The sequence below is a fragment of the Microcebus murinus genome, chromosome 1 (assembly GCF_040939455.1).
Source record: "Microcebus murinus isolate Inina chromosome 1, M.murinus_Inina_mat1.0, whole genome shotgun sequence".
NCBI lineage: Eukaryota > Metazoa > Chordata > Mammalia > Primates > Cheirogaleidae > Microcebus > Microcebus murinus.
Window position 1 is genome coordinate 139,779,325 of NC_134104.1, and position 20,355 is coordinate 139,799,679.

Sequence of the window (20,355 nt, forward strand, 5' to 3'; positions counted from 1 at the left end):
AGCCCAGCATTGCAAGCAGGTGTGTACCTGGTATTTCAGCAAGGGCCAGCAAGCCAGCATTACTGATTGCTTTTCTTTCTGACTTGAACTAAGTCAACGTTTTTCTTCCAAAAAAATCTTGTCAGTAGTTGCATTTTATTGTACCCAGTAAAATACAAAAAAATAAGCCCTCAGATCAAAATCACTATATTTTTCAAAAGAAATATTAGACATAACACACTCATAATCACTAATTTCTTTTTCTTCATCTTTTTTCCCTGAATATGTAGATGTTTCAGTTTTTTGTATTTCTTTTTTTATACCAGAAGTGAGCTATTTGAAAACTATTTCCTTTCCGGTTTTTTTTTTTTTTTAATTTTTTAGAGACAGAGTCTCCCTTTGTTGCCCAGGCTAGAGTGAGTGCCATGGCATCAGCCTAGCTCACAGCAACTTCAATCTCCTGGGCTCAAGCGATCCTCCTGCCTCAGCCTCCTGAGTAGCTGGGACTACAGGCATGCGCCACCATGCCCGGCTAATTTTTTGTATGTATATTTTTAATTGGTCAATTAATTTCTTTCTATTTATAGTAGAGACGGGGTCTTGCTCTTGCTCAGGCTGGTTTCGAACTCCTAACTTCGAGCAATCCACCCACCTTGGCCTCCCAGAGTCCTAGGATTACCGGTGTGAGCCACCACGCCTGGATGAAAACTATTTCATTACCTTAATCATCATTATTCCTTTATGTCATATGTCATTTCAGACTTTCATCTCTCCAAACATGTTGGTGTATAACCCGGTGTGGGGCTCCGGCTATTCACCATCTTTTCACGAGTGTTAGGTGTCAACCTGAAATAACCAGAAAGGCCAGAATGTAGTTTAAAGAGAATTTATGCAAGCTCCGTGGTCAAGCCTGCAGCCAGGGACAAGCTTCCAAGTTGCCTTGGGGAGTGCTCCAGAGAATGAAAGAGGCTCAAGATTTTAAGGAAAATAAAAAGGATGAATCAGGAGAGAGGCAATTACAATTCCTGTTCTTCAGGAATTTGCATTGGTTTACAGAAATAACACTAATGTGTGATTGGCCATACATTGTTGAACTAGGGGGTATGTGGAATTTTAGGACTACTTGATGTCAGTTAGTCTAGAGATGCCACAGCCAGTGGCTTCAAGAGGTAATTATTTAGCTCAAGGGGGAGCAAGATGTGGCTGCTGTTATATTCTAAATGCCTTTCCAGGCCTGAGAATTTAAAAGGGTTCACATTCCTCAGATAAAAGGCTTTTTTTTTTCTTTTTCATAGGAATGCTCTGAAACCTCTTTTTTCTTCTTCTTAGGTAAAATCGGGCTATTTGCAGATTTCTGAAAATCTATATTTGAAACATTTCTTTTTTTCTGTAAAATCAGTGAAGGAAAATTGTAATAATCGATTCCTATTTTGGTTAATCTCTTCCTGAGTAATTTTTCTTTCTTTTCTTTCGATTATTTTAAATTTTTTTTTTTTTGAGACAGTGTCTCACTTTGCCCAGGCTAGAATGAGTGCCATGGCATCAGCCTAGCTCACAGCAACCTCAAACTCCTGGGTTCAAGTGATCCTACTGCCTCAGCCTCCCGAGTAGCTGGGACTACAGGCATGCGCCACCATGCCCGGCTAGTTTTTTCTATATATATATTAGTTGGCCAATTAATTTCTTTCTATTTATAGTAGAGATGGGGTCTCGCTCTTGCTCAGGCTGGTTTCGAATTCCTGACCTTGAGCAATCCGCCCGCCTCAGCCTCCCAGAGTGCTAGGATTACAGGCGTAAGCCACCTCGCCCGGCCTATTTTAAATATTTTTAAATTGTTTTTGTACAGGATCAGCATGAATTTTTGTTTCTTTTTAAATCACTCCTCATCTGCAAGCTTTTCTAGAAAGGTCCAATTCTGATTATATCATTTCACTGTATATGATGACTTTTTAATTATTTTTATTCTTTAAAAAAATATGGATAGCCGGGCATGGTGGCGCATGCCTGTAGTCCCAGCTACTTGGGAGGCTGAAGCAGAAGGATCGCCTGAGCCCAGGAGTTTGAGGTTGCTGTGAATTAGGTTAATGCCACGGCACTCTAGTCTGGGCAACAGAGTGAGACTCTGACTCAAAAAAAAAAAAAAAATAGGGAATGCTTCACAAATCTTGCACACCATCCTTTCACAGGGGCCTTGCTAATCTCTGTATCATTCTAGTTTTAGCATATATGCTGCCAAAGCGAGCACATGATAGCTTTTTTAAATGGAACATTCCACTCTCTAGAAAGTTCTTCCTGTACTTTTTCAAGTGGTATAAAATGACACTTAAACAGTCTTTTGCCAAAAAGGTAGTTCATTGTTTTGGCAACTATCTTAGAAACATCATCGGATTAAAAGTCCACAAAGGCATACTCTTTGCCATTTCCAGTCTTTTTACTTCTGAAGAGCCTGAGTCTTGTAACACTACTAAACTGGGAGAAATATGGTCAGATCTGGGTTTTGTGAAGTGCCGGAAGCATTCGACCCACATAGATTAGGAGTAAATTTTCTTGCTCCTATTGCTGAGCTGACAAAGAGGCCCTTGACCAAAACTTTAGCCAGGCTCCTCTGAGTCTTCTGCTTGACTGGGCCGGACCTGTGGCTTCCCTCTCGGTCCTTGCAGAATCCAGTTTAAGCAAGAATCCTGCTAAATCAGTTTAGTGAAAATTCCTCTGGTATCTGGCCACCCTGAATATCCTATCACCTGGGTCCGCCTTATGCAATAATCCTATCAAGTCTGTTTAGCCAGAAACCCTCATCCTTGATGTTTTCTCTTAGCAGTTTTCCACCAACTAACCCCAGCCTGCTCCTGGGTTATAAATCCCCAGTTGCCGTAGTTGGAATCAGAGTTGAGACCAATCTCTCTGCAAGTCCACGTTGTAATGGTCCCTATACCCATCATCTGCTTGAATAAAGTCTGCCTTACCATCTTTAACAAGTGGCATGAGTAATATGTTTTCTTTAACACAGTGAATCTGTACCACCTCCTTCTGAAACTTGGCCTCCTCCTGCAGATTCAGTGACTGGAGCAGTGTGGCCGGGCAGCAAAGTCTGCCATGCTAAGAGTGCCCAAGCCAACCAAGACCCAGCAACTCTTCAGTGGAAACCATCAACAGAGAGGTTTGCATCCTAAGACTCTCTGAATTCCTTGCTTAAATATCCTCACCAACTCTGGGCAGTTGTATTGTCATCCGTGCCCAATCGGAATCATGTCTCCCATAGTGAAACACCCACCTTAAACAAAACTCCTGCAAAATGAAATTTATGGGAGGCCATTGATTTGGACTGAGCAGCTGCATTAGGCCCCAATGGACCAAACCAAAATGGAGTCACTCATGATAGAGCTTCACGTCTCCAAACAGAAACTAAGTGGTTTATCTGCCCTTCCAAGAGACCAGGAGAGAGATGATAGCCAAATTCTCAAATAGGCCAGTTTTAGCTGTCATAGTAAGGAAGCTCCCTCTGCTTTAACCTGAACACAAACCCTTACAAAGAAAGTAACCTGAAGTTAACCAATCTAATTTTTGTATTATACCATTTCCTTGTTCTAGCTCAAGCAATCTTATAAAAACTGATTGTTTTGCTATGACCAATGGAGCACCATTTTAAAATCTTTTTTTTTTTTATGTTTTTTTTTTTTTTTTTTGAGACAGAGTCTCACTTTGTTGCCCAGGCTAGAGTGAGTGCCGTGGCGTTAGCCTAGCTCACAGCAACCTCAAACTCCTGGGCTCAAGCAATCCTCCTGCCTCAGCCTCCCAAGTAGCTGGGACTACAGGCATGCGCCACCATGCCCGGCTAATTTTTTATATATATATCAGTTGGCCAATTAATTTCTTTCTATTTATAGTAGAGACGGGGTCTTGCTCTTGCTCAGGCTGGTTTTGAACTCCTGACCTTGAGCAATCCGCCCGTCTCGGCCTCCCAAGAGCTAGGATTACAGGCGTGAGCCACCGCGCCCGGCCTAAAATCTTTAGATCAGACTTTGTGTTTTTAAATTTTTTTCTAATTATTTTTTATTTGTTGTAGAGATGGGGTCTTGCTATGCTGCCCAGGCTGGTCTCAAACTCCTCAAGCCTCAGCCTCCCAACGTGTTGGGATTATAGGCATGAGCCACGATGTCTGGCCAGATGAGATTTTAAATTGCTACTAAAAGCCAATTACATCTTTAATGTAAAATTATAATTTTGTCTTTTGACACTTCCATTTCTAAGTCAATTTCCACCTTGCCTTTCCACTCTGAGCCACTGTCAAAGCTCAGTGGAAGTGGCGTTCTCTCATCTCAGGGAGCAATACATTCGGCTTTGTGTTTTCAATTACAAAACACAGTAAGCGTTCCAGTGAGCTCAGCAGAAGAGGCTGGCTTTATAGACAGTAGGGCTGAAGAAAGCAGAAGTGAAAAACAAAAAATGTATTAGTGTATTTTAGATAAAACAATAGAAAAGTTAGTTAACACTAGTCACTGCAGGCTACTTTTTTTGTGCAAGGATTAAAACAGAGGGAACTTCATTATCATGCCCATGGTACATTTAAACTGGCCTGTTTGGGAAGTGGGCTGTTAGCTCATTCTCCTGATTTCTCAGTAGATCAGATAATAACTTAGTCTATATTTGGTGAAGTCGAACTTTAGCACGGGCCACTTCATTTTGATTTTCAGTCCTCTCTGTTAGGGCCTAGTGCAGAAACTTAGTCCAGAACAATGGCCACCTATAATTTTTATTTTACATAGATAAGTAAAAAAAAGAAAAGTCACTGTACTTCCATAATATTTTTTTTTTTTTAGAGGCGGGGTCTCGCTCTTGCTCAGGCTGGTTTGGAACTCCTGACCTTGAGCAATCCGCCGGACTCGGCCTCCCAGAGTGCTAGGATTACAGGCGTGATCCACTGCGCCCGGCCTCTTCCATAATATTTTTAATATTCTGATGTTCGATCTTTCAGGTGTTTTTTCATTAACATGCAAGTGTGTGTGTATACACATTGTTTTGTGTGTGCATATATATGTATATACACATATCATTTTTTGAACTTTAAAATTTTAATATATCTTGCTTTTTTAATATATCTAGATTATTTAAAAATCATTAATTATTCTCTGTAACATCACTTTCATAGCTATATAATTATATATTACATATAATTATATATACAATTATATAATTTACCTATTGTCAAACATTTAGATTGTTCCTAATTTTTAAATATATTATATATTTATTTATTATTTATGTATATTAAATATATGCATAATATACTATTATTCTTCTTGGTACACATTTAAGATACTTCAACAGACGTGAAATACAGCCAATTTATTGTCTTAGAAAACTACTCTGCCAGTATATTCCCATCTGCGGCATTCAACAGAGCTCCTTTCTCTCTACTTCACAAATATTGGGTATGAGAATATACTTTTAACTTTTATGCCAACTACTAGTGTTAGGGACCGACCTTCCACAGCCCCACCGGACAGAAAAGCAGAGACATTGAGGATGCAATCACACAAGAAGAGGTTTATTTTCTGGCTAGCCAGGGTCCAAGCCCCAGAGCACCAACGCAGTGGCCACTCTCGCAGGCAAGGACCCCGACCAGAACAAACGGCATGCCTTTTATCCCCATGGTGCACAAGCTGACTACGCATGGATCATGCGTTGACCTTTAAAATGATTGGTTGCCCACCATTGCCTTTTGAAATAATTGGCGGGTTGGTTGCCCCCTATTGCCTGATGGGCCAGTCGCCCGTGCTTCAATGACCTCATCCCATAATTCCCCATACAGTGGTGTAGCAAGCAAGCAATGACCAGAAGCAAAGGTTTGCGGTTAGCTCATTGCCCCACCCAAGTAAATTCCCGACAATTGGAAAAACGCCTCTGCCCTTCCTCTATCCTACAAATTCCTCTGCCCTTCCTCTATCCTACAAATTCCTCTGCCCTACACTAGAAAGAAATCTAACATCTAACCTGAATGTTGTTTCCTCTTACAGTGTTTGAACTACCTCTGATCCCGAACAGTTTTACATGTTTATTGGTCATTTGTGTTCCTGCTGATACAAGTTGTCTTCTCATGCCCTGTGCTCATCTTTCTACCAGGATATTCAGTTTTCTCCTGTCTTTCTAAAATAATCCAAAGAATCCAACTTAAGAGAGTTTGTTCAAGCACGAGGTGTGAGGATGGACTATCCGGAAATACCAACTCCAAAGGAATAGAGCCAGCATTCTGCAGTAGGGAAGTTAAGATCTCATTTACATAGGCAGAGACTGAGGAGTTTTTAGTAGGATTACAATGTTATTCATACACAGTTGTCACACAGTTATAGCCACTGAATTGGTTATAAGCAGTGTTTTTTGTGGGGAGGCAGGGTACATTTAACATTTTTTTACAGAGTATATAATAGTCATGCGTTTTCTTTTTTTCTCTCTTTTTTTAATTTTTTTTTTTTTTTGAGACAGAGTCTCGCTTTGTTGCCCAGGCTAGAGTGAGTGCCGTGGCGTCAGCCTAGCTCACAGCAACCTCAAACTCCTGGGCTCAAGCGATTCTGCTGCCTCAGCCTTCCAAGTAGCTGGGACTACAGGCATGCGCCACCATGCCCGGCTAATTTTTTCTATATATGTTAGTTGGCAAATTAATTTCTTTCTATTTATAGTAGAGATGGGGTCTCGCTCTTGCTGAGGCTGGTTTTGAACTCCTGACCTCGAGCAATGCGCCCGCCTTGGCCTCCCAGAGTGCTAGGGTTACAGGTGTGAGCCACCCGGCCCAGCCTTAATTTTTTTTTAATACTATTAATTTTTGCTTTTTTGTTTATTTTTACATACCCATTCAGATCCTAGAATAGTCATGAGTTTTCTGTCACCTGGTCTAAACAAAGCAGGACAAGAAAGGGGAAGTTAATATTTAACAAGCATTATTAATTACGAAGGCGGGGGCTTTTTGTACCCAACAATGTTTAATTCTGTCTAGTCGTTGCACAGAACAAGAAACATGAGATAGTTAATCGATAATCTGAGAAGCAGAAATTGGAACCACATGTGACTCAGTCGCATCTCTCTCAAGGCTTAAAGTGTGTTGGGGGGTTTCAACAGCTTTTAAAATATGTACTTTCATACTTTTTACTAAGCTGTAAGAGCTCTTTACCTATTAGGATATTCTTCATTGCTTTGTTCTACATTTTGTACAATTTCCTAAAGTTTAACAGGCAGTCGAGGTGAAGGATCTGGACCTCTGGAAATAGAGGAAAGATACAGCTGGGAAGTGTCTACAAAGGTGGATCCTGGGCAGCGTGGGGGAACCAGGGAGAGAAGATGCCAAGGGGAAAGAAGAGAACAAAGACCCAAGGCAGAGAAAGGCAACAGAAAGCTGGCACATAGAGAGCAAGAGGGTATCTAAAGACATACACCTTAGATATGCAGGACTGGGTGGAGTTGCTTCTGACTCGCCTAAATCTACTTTATTTATGGAGATCGACTGTTTTTTTTGAGACAGAGTCTTGCTTTGTTGCCCAGGCTAGAGTGAGTGCCATGGCGTCAGCCTAGCTCACAGCAAACCTCAAACTCCTGAGCTCCAGCGATCCTCCTGCCTCAGCCTCCCGAGTAGCTGGGACTACAGGCATGCGCCACCATGCCCGGCTAATTTTTTTCTATATATATTAGTTGGCCAATTAATTTCTTTCTATTTATAGTAGAGATGGGGTCTCGCTCTTGCTGAGGCTGGTTTCGAACTCCTGACCTCGAGCAATGCGCCCACCTCGGCCTCCCAGAGTGCTAGGATTACAGGCGTGAGCCACCGCGCCCGGCCTATGGAGATTGACTTTTCAACTTGCCTCCTCCTGCATGAAGGACAGCCAAGTCTACCCAGGGATGATTTTCACAAACGGAGGGCCTACAGCCTCACACTGCCAGAGGCCTCCTGTCCTCACTGCTCCACCCAACTCAGGAATGCCCTGCCTGGAAGACCTCCAAGCCTCCAGTAAAATTACCTCGCCCACCTCATACTTCTTAATGGAAACACTTCATGTCTGTTTAAAAAACAACAACAGCAAAACCACTTTGCTAAGCTCCCACCGCCTTCAGACAAGCCTGTCTGCAGAATCTGTCCTGGGCCCACCAGAACCTTAGAAAACCCTCCTGGACCTGCATGAATGCCAGCTTCTCAGAATCAGGGATGCGACACTTGGAAGTGACCACTCACAAAAAAGCCTTCACAATCCTCCAAGCCTCCTTGTCTGCCGCCCGGAGACCTGAGCCCACAGTGCCACCTTCCTTTCGCTTGCTCTGTGTTGGCTCTAACCTAGCCCTTTGGTTTCTGCTCCGAGACCCACTGAGCTCAGCTCTGAAGGACGCAGGGCTTCCACGCCAGACTAGCAAGTACATTCAGCTTTGTCTTCCGCTGGCATTTAGCGACCTTCTCTTCTCACCAGTTTTAACACCTCACAGCTTAGTTAGGTTTAAGTTATTATCTAGTTAGTGCAATTGATACCGAGGTCTGAATGACTGGTAGGCTTTCATTTTCTCAGGGGTTTTGGCATTTCAAAGGTTTTATCAAAGCAAACTAGTCCATAAATATATAATTGGTAGATACGTTTTGGGGGTAGGGACAGGTAAAGAGGGAAAATTCTACATCTGTGAAATGAGTGGGAAGGAGTAGAGTCTCACACTCTTCCCCATGCCCAGAAAAGCACTGATGAGCTCTGCACAAGCCCCATCAGAGCAGTCACTTGTTAGACATACCGCGCACCGAGATCACATCTGCTACAAGACACGGCAGAGATGTGGATTTTCTTAGTGTTGTCCTCTCAGAATCTCTTTCTTTTTTCTTTTCTTTTCTTTTTTTTTTTTTTGAGACAGAGTCTTGCTCTGTTGCCCAGGCTAGGGTGCCGTGGCATCAGCCTAGCTCACAGCAACCTCAGACTCCTGGGCTCAAGCCCAGTAGCTGGAACTACAGGCACGTGCCACCATACCCGGCTAATTTTTTCTATATATATATATATTAGTTGGCCAACTAATTTCTTTCTGTTTATAATAGAGACGGGGTCTCGCTCTTGCTCAGGCTGGTTTCGAACTCCTGACCTTGAGTGACCCACCCGCCTCGGCCTCCCAGAGAGCTAGGATTACAGGCGTGAGCCACTGGCCCGGGCCCAGAATCAATCAATCACACTCTCTCTCTCTCCGCTCTCTCTCTCTCTCTCTCTCTCTCTCTCTCTCTCACACACACACACACACACACACACACACATACACACACAGGGACTCAGCATAAATATTTGTTAAACGAATAATCAAACATACATATGCTATCACTGCTAGGGGAAAATATTCAAAACCATTGGCTTGCTAAAGTGAATCAATAGGGCCAGGCGCAGACAGAAACTACAGAGAAAATGGGAAAATGACCGGGCGCGGTGGCTCACGCCTGTAATCCTAGCACTCTGGGAGGCCAGGGCAGGTGGATCGTTTGAGCTCTGGAATTCGAGACTAGCCTGAGCAAGAGCGAGACCCTATCTCTACCAAAAATAGAAAGAAGTTAATTGGACAGCTAAAAATATATAGAAAAAATTAGCCGGGCATGGTGGCATATGCCTGTAGTCCCAGATACTCAGGAGGCTGAGGCAGGAGGATTGCTTGAGCCCAGGAGTTTGAGGTTGCTGTGAGCTAGGCTGATGCCACGGCACTCACTCTAGCCTGGGCAACAAAGCGAGACTCTGTCTCAAAAAGAAAAAAAACTACAGGGAAAATGGAAAGAAGCTACTTCTTTGAATAAGTAATACAAAAAGCTTTTTACAGAATTGAAGAATACAATAATTCAGATTAAAGGAACACCATGCCCTGCACACTGAACTTAAGAAGGCCAATGACAGGGCAATAATCACGAAATTTCAAAACACTGGGGATAAAAAGAAGTTCCTAAAACTTTCAGAGACAGGCCAGCACGGTGGCTCACGCCTGTAATCCTAGCTCTCTGGGAGACCGAGGGGGACAGATTGCTCAAGGTCAGGAGTTCGAAACCAGCCTGAACAAGAGCTGGTTTACTATAAATAGAAAGAAGTTAATTGGCCAACTAATATGTATACAAAAAATTAGCCGGGCATGGTGGCGCATGCCTGTAGTCCCAGCTACTCGGGAGGCTGAGGCAGAAGGATTGCTTGAGCCCAGGAGTTTGAGGTTGCTGTGAGCTAGGCCGATGCCACGGCACTCACTCTAGCCTGGACAACAAAGCGATACTCTGTCTCAAAAAAATAAATAAATAAAAAAAACTTTCAGAGACAGAGAGGCAAAGGAAAAAAACCCAACAGACTGTATACAAAACACAGTGTATTAATGAAGAATCTAAGCTGCATTCATATAGATATACATATAAAAAATGGAGTGGCATAATCAAGATAGAAATTTATTCCCGACTCATAGCACAGTTCCTAGGGAGCGTCCAGAGCTTGAAGGAACCTCATCCTCAGCTTCCAATTCAGAGTTCAGGGTGGCAGCCGAGGCCCCTCCATCACGCCTGGATCCCTGCGTGGGGAGGAGGGAAGAGAGAAAGGCCGCTGGGCGCTGACTCCTTCCGGGACACAAGCTGGACGTAGAAAACAGAATCTCCACTCCCACCTCGCTGACCAGCACTTAGTCACGTTTCCATGAAGCACTGCAAGGACGGCCCGGAAATGTGAACTCCAGCCAGGCTAGATGTTAGGGGTTATTTTGCTAAAGAATAAAATGGATATTGGAAGACAAATAGAAGCCTCTGCCACAGTAGGAATCAAAACAGAATTGTATTTCTTCGCAGCGTCACTGGCTACTGGCAGCCAATGAAATAATGTCTTCATACTGGAGGGAAAATGCCATGTACCCTGGGAATGCCATTCTAGACCAATGTCGTAAGGGAGGTTCAACAGAGTCGTGAAGACATAACCATAGAATTTTCTGGAAGTTACTGAATGGCGTGCACTAATTAAACACAGAGTGATCCAAGAAAGAGGAGCAGGTGGGATCCCAGGAGCAGGCCTGGAGAGCAAATAGTGCAGAAAGGCGGGCGGATGCATGGCTCTGGGAAGGAAGTCTCCAGAAAAAATGGAATCAATAAGTTATCTGATACATTTGATCATTTGTGGAAAACTGCTAATAAGAATATACTAGATCCAGTGCAATGAATGGGGGATAAAACCCTACGAGGACAAATAGATGAAAAGTATATGAGTAAAAAACACTGAGGCAATTATTAAGACGGCAGAGGTATGGGGAGAGAAAATTTTATCATAGAACATTATCTGGTATTATAGCTAAATATATTTTCATGACATGATAATGTAAACTGAGTACTGAATTAACCCAGAACTGTAGTATAACTAGAAATGGAGAAGAGGAGGTGAACGAATGTGTGCATGGGGTGGAGTGGGCGTTGGAGAAGAAAACTGTCATTTACTATAAAAGGGAACCTAAATTTTAAAATCAAAAGGTAGCAGAAAATTCAGCCTTGTTCACAATAAGAGAAATACAATTTAAAACTAAAAGGAGGCGGTGCACAGTGGCTCACATCTGTAACCCCAGCACTTTGGGAGGTCGAAGAGGGAGGATCACTGTGAGCCCAGGAGTTCGAAACTTCAGTGAGCCATGATCCTGCCCCTGCACTTCAGCCTGGGTGACAGAAAGCCACTATAGAGGGCAATCTGGCCATACCTTTGAAAATGACAAAAGTGTATATCCTCTGACCCAGCAATTCTACTCTGGGAATTTGTCTTAGAGATATATTCACACATGTGCAAAATAACATTTGTACATGTTTATTCACTGCAGTATTTTTTATAAAAGAAATATTGGAAAACTGCAAATGTCCATCAGCTTAAAAAAAGCATAAGGATCTGTCTTAGTTTGGGCTGCTATAATAACCATAAACTGGGAGACTTAAGCAACAAGCATTTCTTTCTCACAGTTCGGAGGCTGGAAGTCCAAGATCAGGGAGCCAGCATGGTCAGGTTCTTGGCGAGGGCCCTCTTCCTGGCTGTGTCCTCACCTGGCCTTTCCTTGGTGCATGCTGGAAAAGAGGAAGCCCACTCTCAAGTCTCTTCCTATAAGGGCACTAATCCCATCATGAGGGCCCCACCCTCATGACCTAATTACCTCCCTGAAGCCCCAACTCCAAATACCATCACATTGGGGATTGGAGTTCCAACATATGAAATCTGGGGACACAAAAATTCAGTCCATAGCAGACACTCTACTTACCAAAATGGCATGATTAATTATTTTCTTAGTGAAAAAAAGCAAAGTGCAGAACAGTGTGCATATGATGCCATCATCAGCGTCCGTGCACACAGTAAATTTGTACTTCCCTGTCCTTTTAACCTGTCAGGTCCATGTGACGTGCTTTGGCCAATGAATGGGAGCAGAGGTGATATGGGTCTCTTCTGGGAAGAAGACTTTAGGGGCCAATGAGTGATTGGCCTTATTCCCTGCCTCCTGCCATTGCAAGCATGGCCCTCCAGGAGGCAGAGACTCTGCTGGTTTGCAATCCGGAATGAGGACAATGTGAGCAAAGTCCCCAGCCAGCCCAGGATGGACCCATAGCATGCGTGAGAAAGGAGCCACTAAGTGTGAGCTGTTACCACAATATATCCTACTTTATTATGACTGATACAGGAATCTATACCATTTTTTTGTGTATCAAAAGACAAAGGCAGAAAAATTAAAAAATTAAAGGTATAGTGATATTTTCTTTTTTTGTTTTGCTTTGTTTTTTCCTTTTTTTCTTTTTTTTCTTATTATCAGGTCAAGGTCAGGGAGAGGTATTTTCTTGTATATATGTATACACAAAAAAATAAATAATGGTGTTTATCCCAGGAAAATGGAGTTGGGCACGGACTGGATGGGAGAGGGTTCTTATGTGTTCTTATGTCTTATGCGTTCTATTTTGGAACAATCTCATAGTATGTCTTTTTTTTTTTTTTTTTTTTTGAGACAGAGTCTCACTCTGTTGCCCAGGCTAGAGTGCTGTGGCGTCAGCCTAGCTCACAGCAACCTCAAACTCCTGGGTTCAAGTGATCCTCCTGCCTCAGCCTCCTCAGTAGCTAGGACTATAGGCACGTGCCACCATGCCCGGCTAATTTTTTCTATTTTTAGTTGTTTGGTTAATTTCTTTCTATTTATAGTAGAGATGGGAGTCTCGCTCTTGCTCAGGCTGGTCTTGAACTCCTGAGCTCAAATGATCCACCCGCCTCGGCCTCCCAGAGTGCTAGGATTACAGGTGTGAGCCAGTGTGCCTGGCCGTGATTATATGTCTTATTCAGAAACTTTCATTAAAAAAAAATGAAACAGTAGCATAAGGATGTTGTGTAGAAGTATGGAAGTAAATACCAGAAGAAATAGTGGAAGTAGTCACCACTGGTTGTTTCTAGGCAGTGGAATCTAGAGAGAGGGTTCCCACTTTCCATTTAGTATTATTTAGTACCAAATCATTGTAAAACCCTGTGTATGTATTACTTTGATTTTTAAAAATTAAGAGAAAAAAATCCAGAGAGTAACCAAGCTAACATCTCATCTTGTGAAGTGATATTGTGAGGGTTGAACTTTACCCAAGTGTCTCTTGCATTGGGAAGAGACGTAAGAATGGAAAGTTTTGAATTGCTCCAAAGTGCCAATCTTGTATACATTGAATTATATCTCTTATACTTGCAGGTCATTCATGGAAAATGACCAATCTTGAATGCTCTTCGGCATAAAATATAACACAGGGATTGGTATCTGATTTTATAGCTTCAAAAAGAGGGAAACCAAAAAAGCCACAGACCATTTTGCTTTTGCCAAGAAAGGCAACTTCTGCCTCAAAACACCCCCTGTTCCCCGCCTCTGGCCCACCATCACCACCTATCTAGCTGTCCAAGCGAGAAATGTGGAAGTCATCCTTAACTCTTCCCTCTCCTTTACAGCACATTGTCAGATCCTATGGCTTCTACCTAAAAGCCTCGCTGGGTTGGGTTTGAAAGCCAGATCCTGCAGATGCTTCCTTTACCTGGGCCACTTCTTTCCTCTCTACTGATTACATCACTGCAATAGCTTATTAAATAACTCTTCTCGCTGCTTCCAATTTTGCTCCTTCCATGAAATCTTCTTTGCTGCAACCCAAGTGATGTTTTTTTGTGTTTGTTTGTTTGTTTGTTTTGAGACAGAGTCTCACTTTGTTGCCCAGGCTAGAGTGAGTGCCGTGGCGTCAGCCTAGCTCACAGCAACCTCAAACTCCTGGGCTCAAGCGATCCTCCTGCCTCAGCCTCCCGAGTAGCTGGGACTACAGGCATGTACCACCATGCCCGGCTAATTTTTCCTGTGTTTTTAGTTTCCCAGCTAATTTCTTTCTATTTTTAGTAGAGACGGGGGGGTCTCACTCTTGCTCAGGCTGGTCTCGAACTCCTGAGCTCAAACGATCCACCTGCCTCGGCCTCCCAGAGTGCTAGGATTATAGGCGTGAGCCACTGCGCCCAGCCTCTGCTTCTTTCTTTGCCTGGTCTCCCCTCTGGACTATAGAATCCATGGGGCAGGGACTTTGTCTGTGTTCTTCAACGTTGTGTCCTCAGCTCCTGGGACCAAGCAGGAGTGCAGTCACTACCTGCTGAATAAGCAAATGAATACAACTCAAATTATGAACCAAGTTCAGGTTGATATCTGACTTTTCATAAAGTAGAAACTCTGAAAAAGTATCTCTGCCTTTCTCTGGTAAGGTACAGTGCTAAGTCTGGTAATTTCACCTTTGAAATTCCCAAATTCTCCAAAGTGATCCAAGCTGGCTGGCACCCCAACATAATCTATTATAATACCCACTGCTTGGCGAAGAGCTGCCTTCTAAACCAAAGGTTGATTTTGGTAGTGTAGTGTGGTTTTTAGAAGAAACAACAGATCCTCAGACCAGCCCAGTATCCCTTAAATAGGGACTGTTGAAAACGTGCAGTTGCTGGATAAAACCTGGTAGACAGGCGCCTTGGATAATTTAATAAACTTTGAAATGAGCAGATTACAATTGACACCTGCTACTGCTAAGTGTCTGCGGCTCTATTTGGTTCTTCCAACCAGGCACACCTGTCTTTCATTCATTATGTCTCTGTTCCCCAAGGAAGTGAGATAAAAGCCCATAAAAGTTTCCAGAAGAGGCAATATTTTCTTCAGCCAAAAATCTGTAATTTCTCATTGGACTGTCAATAGCAATATCGACAAGATGGCCAGTTTCATTTGAAGCCAGATGTACCAAGAACAAATGTCACCACCAGAGATTGTACGATATGTAATTAAGAAGTAAAGTGGTGATATATGTAGTATAAGGACAGAATAGATAAAATGTTTCTCTAGGGTGGCCCAATCAATCGTATGTCATACTTGGGATTAGAGGAATGAATTTAACCAATAACAGCCTGTGAAAAACTTTTCAGTGCAACAGAAAAATGAGAAGAATAAAGACTCAGCAGGGGGTAGGGAGGGCATGGTGGCTTATGCCTGTAATCCCAGAGCTTTGGGAGGCCAAGGCAGGAGGATCACTTGAGGTCAGGAGTTCATGACCGGCCTGGGCAACATAGCAAGACCCCATCTCTAAAAAAATTTTTTTAAATTAGCTGGGCATAGTAGTGTTCACCTATAGCCCCAGCTACTTGGAAGATTGGAGGCAAGAGGATAGCTTCAGCCCCAAAATTCGAGGCTACACAGTGAGCTATGATTACACCACTACACTCCAGCCTGTGCAGTAAAGCAAGACCCTGTCTCTAAAAACAAAAGACTTGAAGGGAGTTTTCCAAAAAGCTGAATTTATTCTTTTGGTTTTTAGTTTTCATCATGTATGTCCAATTTTTTTTATGTTGACTGACATTTTCAATATGAAATAATGTTAAGTGGAAAAGCAAGTAGCAGAACAATGTGTATAATATACCTATTAAAAAGAGAAGAAAAAATGTGTTTGTATACATGTAGAATATTCTTGGAAGGATACACAAGAAATTGGTAACAAGTTTCCTCAAGAGAGGGAACTGGGTGGCTGCTGGAAAAAAGAACAGACAATTTCACTGTATACCCTTCAATTTTGGGGTTTTGAACCATGCCAATGCATTAATTATTCAAAAACAAATTAATTAAAGCAAATAAGATTAATAAGATGAAATAAAATGGCAATAATACATGACAATAGTTTATGCTGTTACTTGGAAAAAACAGACAATTCTTTGTCAAACTTTTTTTTTTTTTTTTTTTTTGAGACAGAGTCTCGCTTTCTTGCCTAGGCTAGAGTGAGTGCCGTGGCGTCAGCCTAGCTCACAGCAACCTCAAACTCCTGGGCTCAAGCGATCCTCCTGCCTCAGCCTCCCGAGTAGCTGGGACTACAGGCATGCGCCACCATGCCCGGCTGATTTTTTATATTATATATATTAGTTGGCCAATTAATTTATTTCTATTTTTATGGTAGAGACGGGATCTCGCTCAGGCTGGTTTTGAACTCCTGACCTTGAGCAATCCGCCCGCCTCGGCCTCCCAGAGTGCTGGGATTACAGGCGTGAGCCACCGCGCCCGGCCTTTGTCAAACTTTGAAACAATTAAAAATATTTTTAAGCCGGGCGAGGTGGCTCACGCCTGTAATCCTAGCACTCTGGGAGGCTGAGGCGGGAGGATTGCTCAAGGTCAGGAGTTCGAAACCAGCCTGAGCGAGACCCCGTCTCTACTATAAGTAGAAAGAAATTAATTGGCCAACTAATATATATAGAAAAAAAAAATTAGCCGGGCATGGTGGCTCCTGCCTGTAGTCCCAGCAACGTGGGAGGCTGAGGCAGAAGGATTGCTTGGGCCCAGGAGTTTGAGGTTGCTGTGAGCTAGGCTGACGCCACGGCACTCACTCTAGCCTGGGCAACAAAGTGAGACTCTGTCTCAAAAAAATAAATAAATAAAAATAAATATGTATATATATATATATATATATATATATATATATTTTTTTTTTTTTTTTAAATATAAAATCACTAAGTCTGGGAGCTATTTAAAAAAAAATCTTAACCGGCCAATATTAAACAATTCATTCACATTCCAGTTAAATAAGGCACATGTGTCCTTTTGTCTCATTACTGGTGATATTGACTTCAACTACAGTTTTCTTCCCTATAAAGTTACTCTTTTCATCCTTTGTAAGCAATTTTTGTGGAGACTATGAGGCTAGGTGAATATTCTGTCCCACATCAAATTTCCACCAGTATTTTTAGCCTCCATTCATGATTGTCTAAGCCATCACTCCTTCCATATTTATTAGTTGACATTCAGCTGTAAGAGCTTTCCCTTCTGCCTTGTTTGTTTAATTCTTTCCTTAAATCAGCATAGACTCATGAACTTTTCCTATATTCAAAGAGTTTAAATCCATTACTATCGGCTGGGCGTGGTGGCTCAGGCCTGTAATCCTAGCACTCTGGGAGGCCGAGGCGGGCGGATTGCTCGAGGTCAGGAGTTCAAAACCAGCCTGAGCAAGAGCGAGACCCCATCTCTACTATAAATAGAAAGAAATTAATTGGCCAACTAATATATATAGGAAAAATTAGCTGGACATGGTGGTGCATGCCTGTAGTCCCAGATACTCGGGAGGCTGAGGCAGGAGGATTACTTGAGCCCAGGAGTTTGAGGTTGCTGTGAGCTAGGCTGACGCCACGGCACTCACTATAGCCTGGGCAACAAGTGAGACTCTGTCTCAAAAAAAAAAAAAAAAAAAAAAAAATCCAATACTATTATTTATTTTGATGCTTGTGTTAAGTCAGATTTGGTTAGTGGGGAATCCTTTTCTTTTTTAACCACAGACCTCAAGTCCCTACAATTTAATCCGGGCTGACTGTATCTCTGACTGGAACTCTGTCTTTCTCACATGAACTTATTACCATATTACAGTTTTCTGTTCCTCAGACACACCAGGCTATTCGCTGCCTCAGGGCCTTTGCACTGGCTGTCCCCTCTCCCGGAGTTCCTCTTCTGCCCATCTTCCCAGCGTTGGCTCCTTCAATGCCTTCAGCTGTACCCTCCTAAGACAGTACTTCTCTGACCATCTCATCTTATTTCAGTCTAATCCCTCCTCCCTCACTCTTTTTTTTGAGTCAGAGTCCCACTCTGTTGCCTGGGCTAGAGTGCTGTGTCATCAACCTAGCTCACAGCAACGTCAGACTCCTGGGCTCAAGCAATCCTGCCTCAGCCTCCCGAGTAGCTGTGACTACTATGCCCATGGTGGCATGCGCCACCATGCCTGGCTAATTTTTTTTATACATTTTTAGTTGGACAATTTCTTTCTTTCTTTCTTTTTCTTTTTTTTCTTTTTTTTTTTTTGAGACAGAGTCTCACTTGTTGCCCAGGCCAGAGTGAGTGCCGTGGCATCAGCCTAGCTCACAGCAACCTCAATTTCCTGGGCTCAAGCAATCCTGCTGCCTCAGCCTCCCAAGTAGCTGGGACTACAGGCATGTGCCACCATGCTCGGCTAATTTTTTCTGTATATATTAGTTGGCCAATTAATTTCCTTCTATTTGTAGTAGAGACGGAGTCTCGCTCTTGCTCAGGCTGGTTTTGAACTCCTGACCTCGAGCAATCCGCCTGCCTCGGCCTCCCAGAGTGCAAGATTACAGGCGTGAGCCACTGCGCCCGGCAAGGACTAGTGTCCTTATAAAAGGGACACCAGAGAGCTGATTCACCCCTTCTGCCATGTGAGGGCACATTGGAAAGATGGCCTTTTTTTAAAAAAAATTTTTTTTAGTTATTTATTTTGTAAGAGGGTATAAGTGTTTTTATTACAAGTATATTTGGTATAATGCTTACGTCAGGGCTTTTGGTGTGCCCATCACTGGAATAGTGTTCGTTGTACCCAATAGGTATGATTTTATCCCACACCCACCTTCCCTTACCTTGGTTTCTCATGTCCTTTATATCGCTTTGTGCCTATGTGTACCTGTCCATTGGCTCCATGTATTAATGAGAATAGATGGTGTTCGGTTTCCATACCTGAGATACGGCACTTTTAGGACAATTGTTTCCAGTTCCCTCCACACTGCTGCAAGATGGCCTTCCACAGCTGGGCGCGGTGGCTCACACCTATAATCCTAGCACTCTGGGAGGCTGAGGCCTGAGGATCATTTGAGCTCAGGAGTTCTAGACCAGCCTGAGCAAGAGCGAGACCCTGTCTCTAAGAAAAAAATAGAAATAAATTAGCTGGACAACTAAAAATATATAGAAAAAATCAGCCGGGGGCATGGTGGCACATGCCTGTAGTCCCAGCTACCTGGGAGGCTGAGGCAGGAGGATCACTTGAGCCCAGAAGCTTGAGGTTGCTATGAGCTAGAGTGATGCCATGGCACTCTAGCCCAGGAAACAGAGTGAGACTCTGTCTCAAAAAAAAGATAAATAAATAAATAAGAAGGTGGCCATTCTACAATGGAGAAGAGGCCCTTACCAGACATCAAAACTGCTGTTGCCTTGATCTTAGACTTCTTTCTCAGCCTCCAGAATTTTGAACATTAAATTTCTGTTGTTAATTAATTAATTAATTTTATTTATTTATTTGAGACAGAGTCTTGTTCTGTCTCCCCAGGTAGAGTACAGTAGTGCCATCATAGCTCACTGCAATCTTAAATTCCTGGGCTCAAGCGATCCTCCCACCTTGGCCTCCCAGAGTGCTAGGATTACAGGCATGAGCCACCAGTGCCAAATTTCTGTTGTTTATAAGCCAGGAAAAAAAAAAAAAAAGAGAGACAGAAATTTAATCCTCAAATAAAATAGTACAAAGTGGTGTGGCCCTCAGGATATGATTAAGTCACGAGGGCAGAGCACTAATGAATAGGATTAGCAACTTTATAAAAGGACTGGAGGGAAATAGCTAGGCCCTTTTTCTACCCTTCTGTTCTTTCTGTCTTTTGAGGACCCAGCAAGAAGGCCCTCACCAGACACTGAAGGTCAGGGCCTTGACCTTAGATTTCCCAGCCTCCACGACAGTAAGAAAGAAATTTCTCACCTTTATAAATTACCCAGTCTCAGGTATTTTGTTCTAGCATCTCAGACAGACTAAGACACATACACCCTCTCAAGCTCCACTTCTCTGTCTTCCATTCATACCTCCATCCACTGCAAGCTGAGTTTATGCCCAGCCCCCGAACTGAAAGTGATCCACTCTCTCTAGAGGCAGCAACAACCAGGGCTGTGGCTAGCTCATACAATGCTTTTGTAGGAACTGGAGAAACATTCCCTTTCTTCAAGACACTTGCTTCCATCTCTCAGAAAGTGATCATTTTAAGCATGCCAATCTGCAATGTTTGCAATGTATATGGTACCCACTGGTGTTGTGCAGTGTACTACCTGTACAACTATACATGGTGGACCTACCAGCAGCCT

The 20,355-nt window shown here is 42.9% G+C and overlaps 1 non-coding gene across 1 annotated transcript; it reads right to left on the reverse strand.

The window, feature by feature from the left end:
- Positions 1 to 2,119: 2,119 nt before the first annotated feature.
- LOC142874989 (U6 spliceosomal RNA) lies at positions 2,120 to 2,224 on the reverse strand. The gene has a single exon (XR_012922569.1). It is a non-coding gene; the product is annotated as a U6 spliceosomal RNA (small nuclear RNA).
- Between the last annotated feature and the right edge of the window lie 18,131 nt (positions 2,225 to 20,355).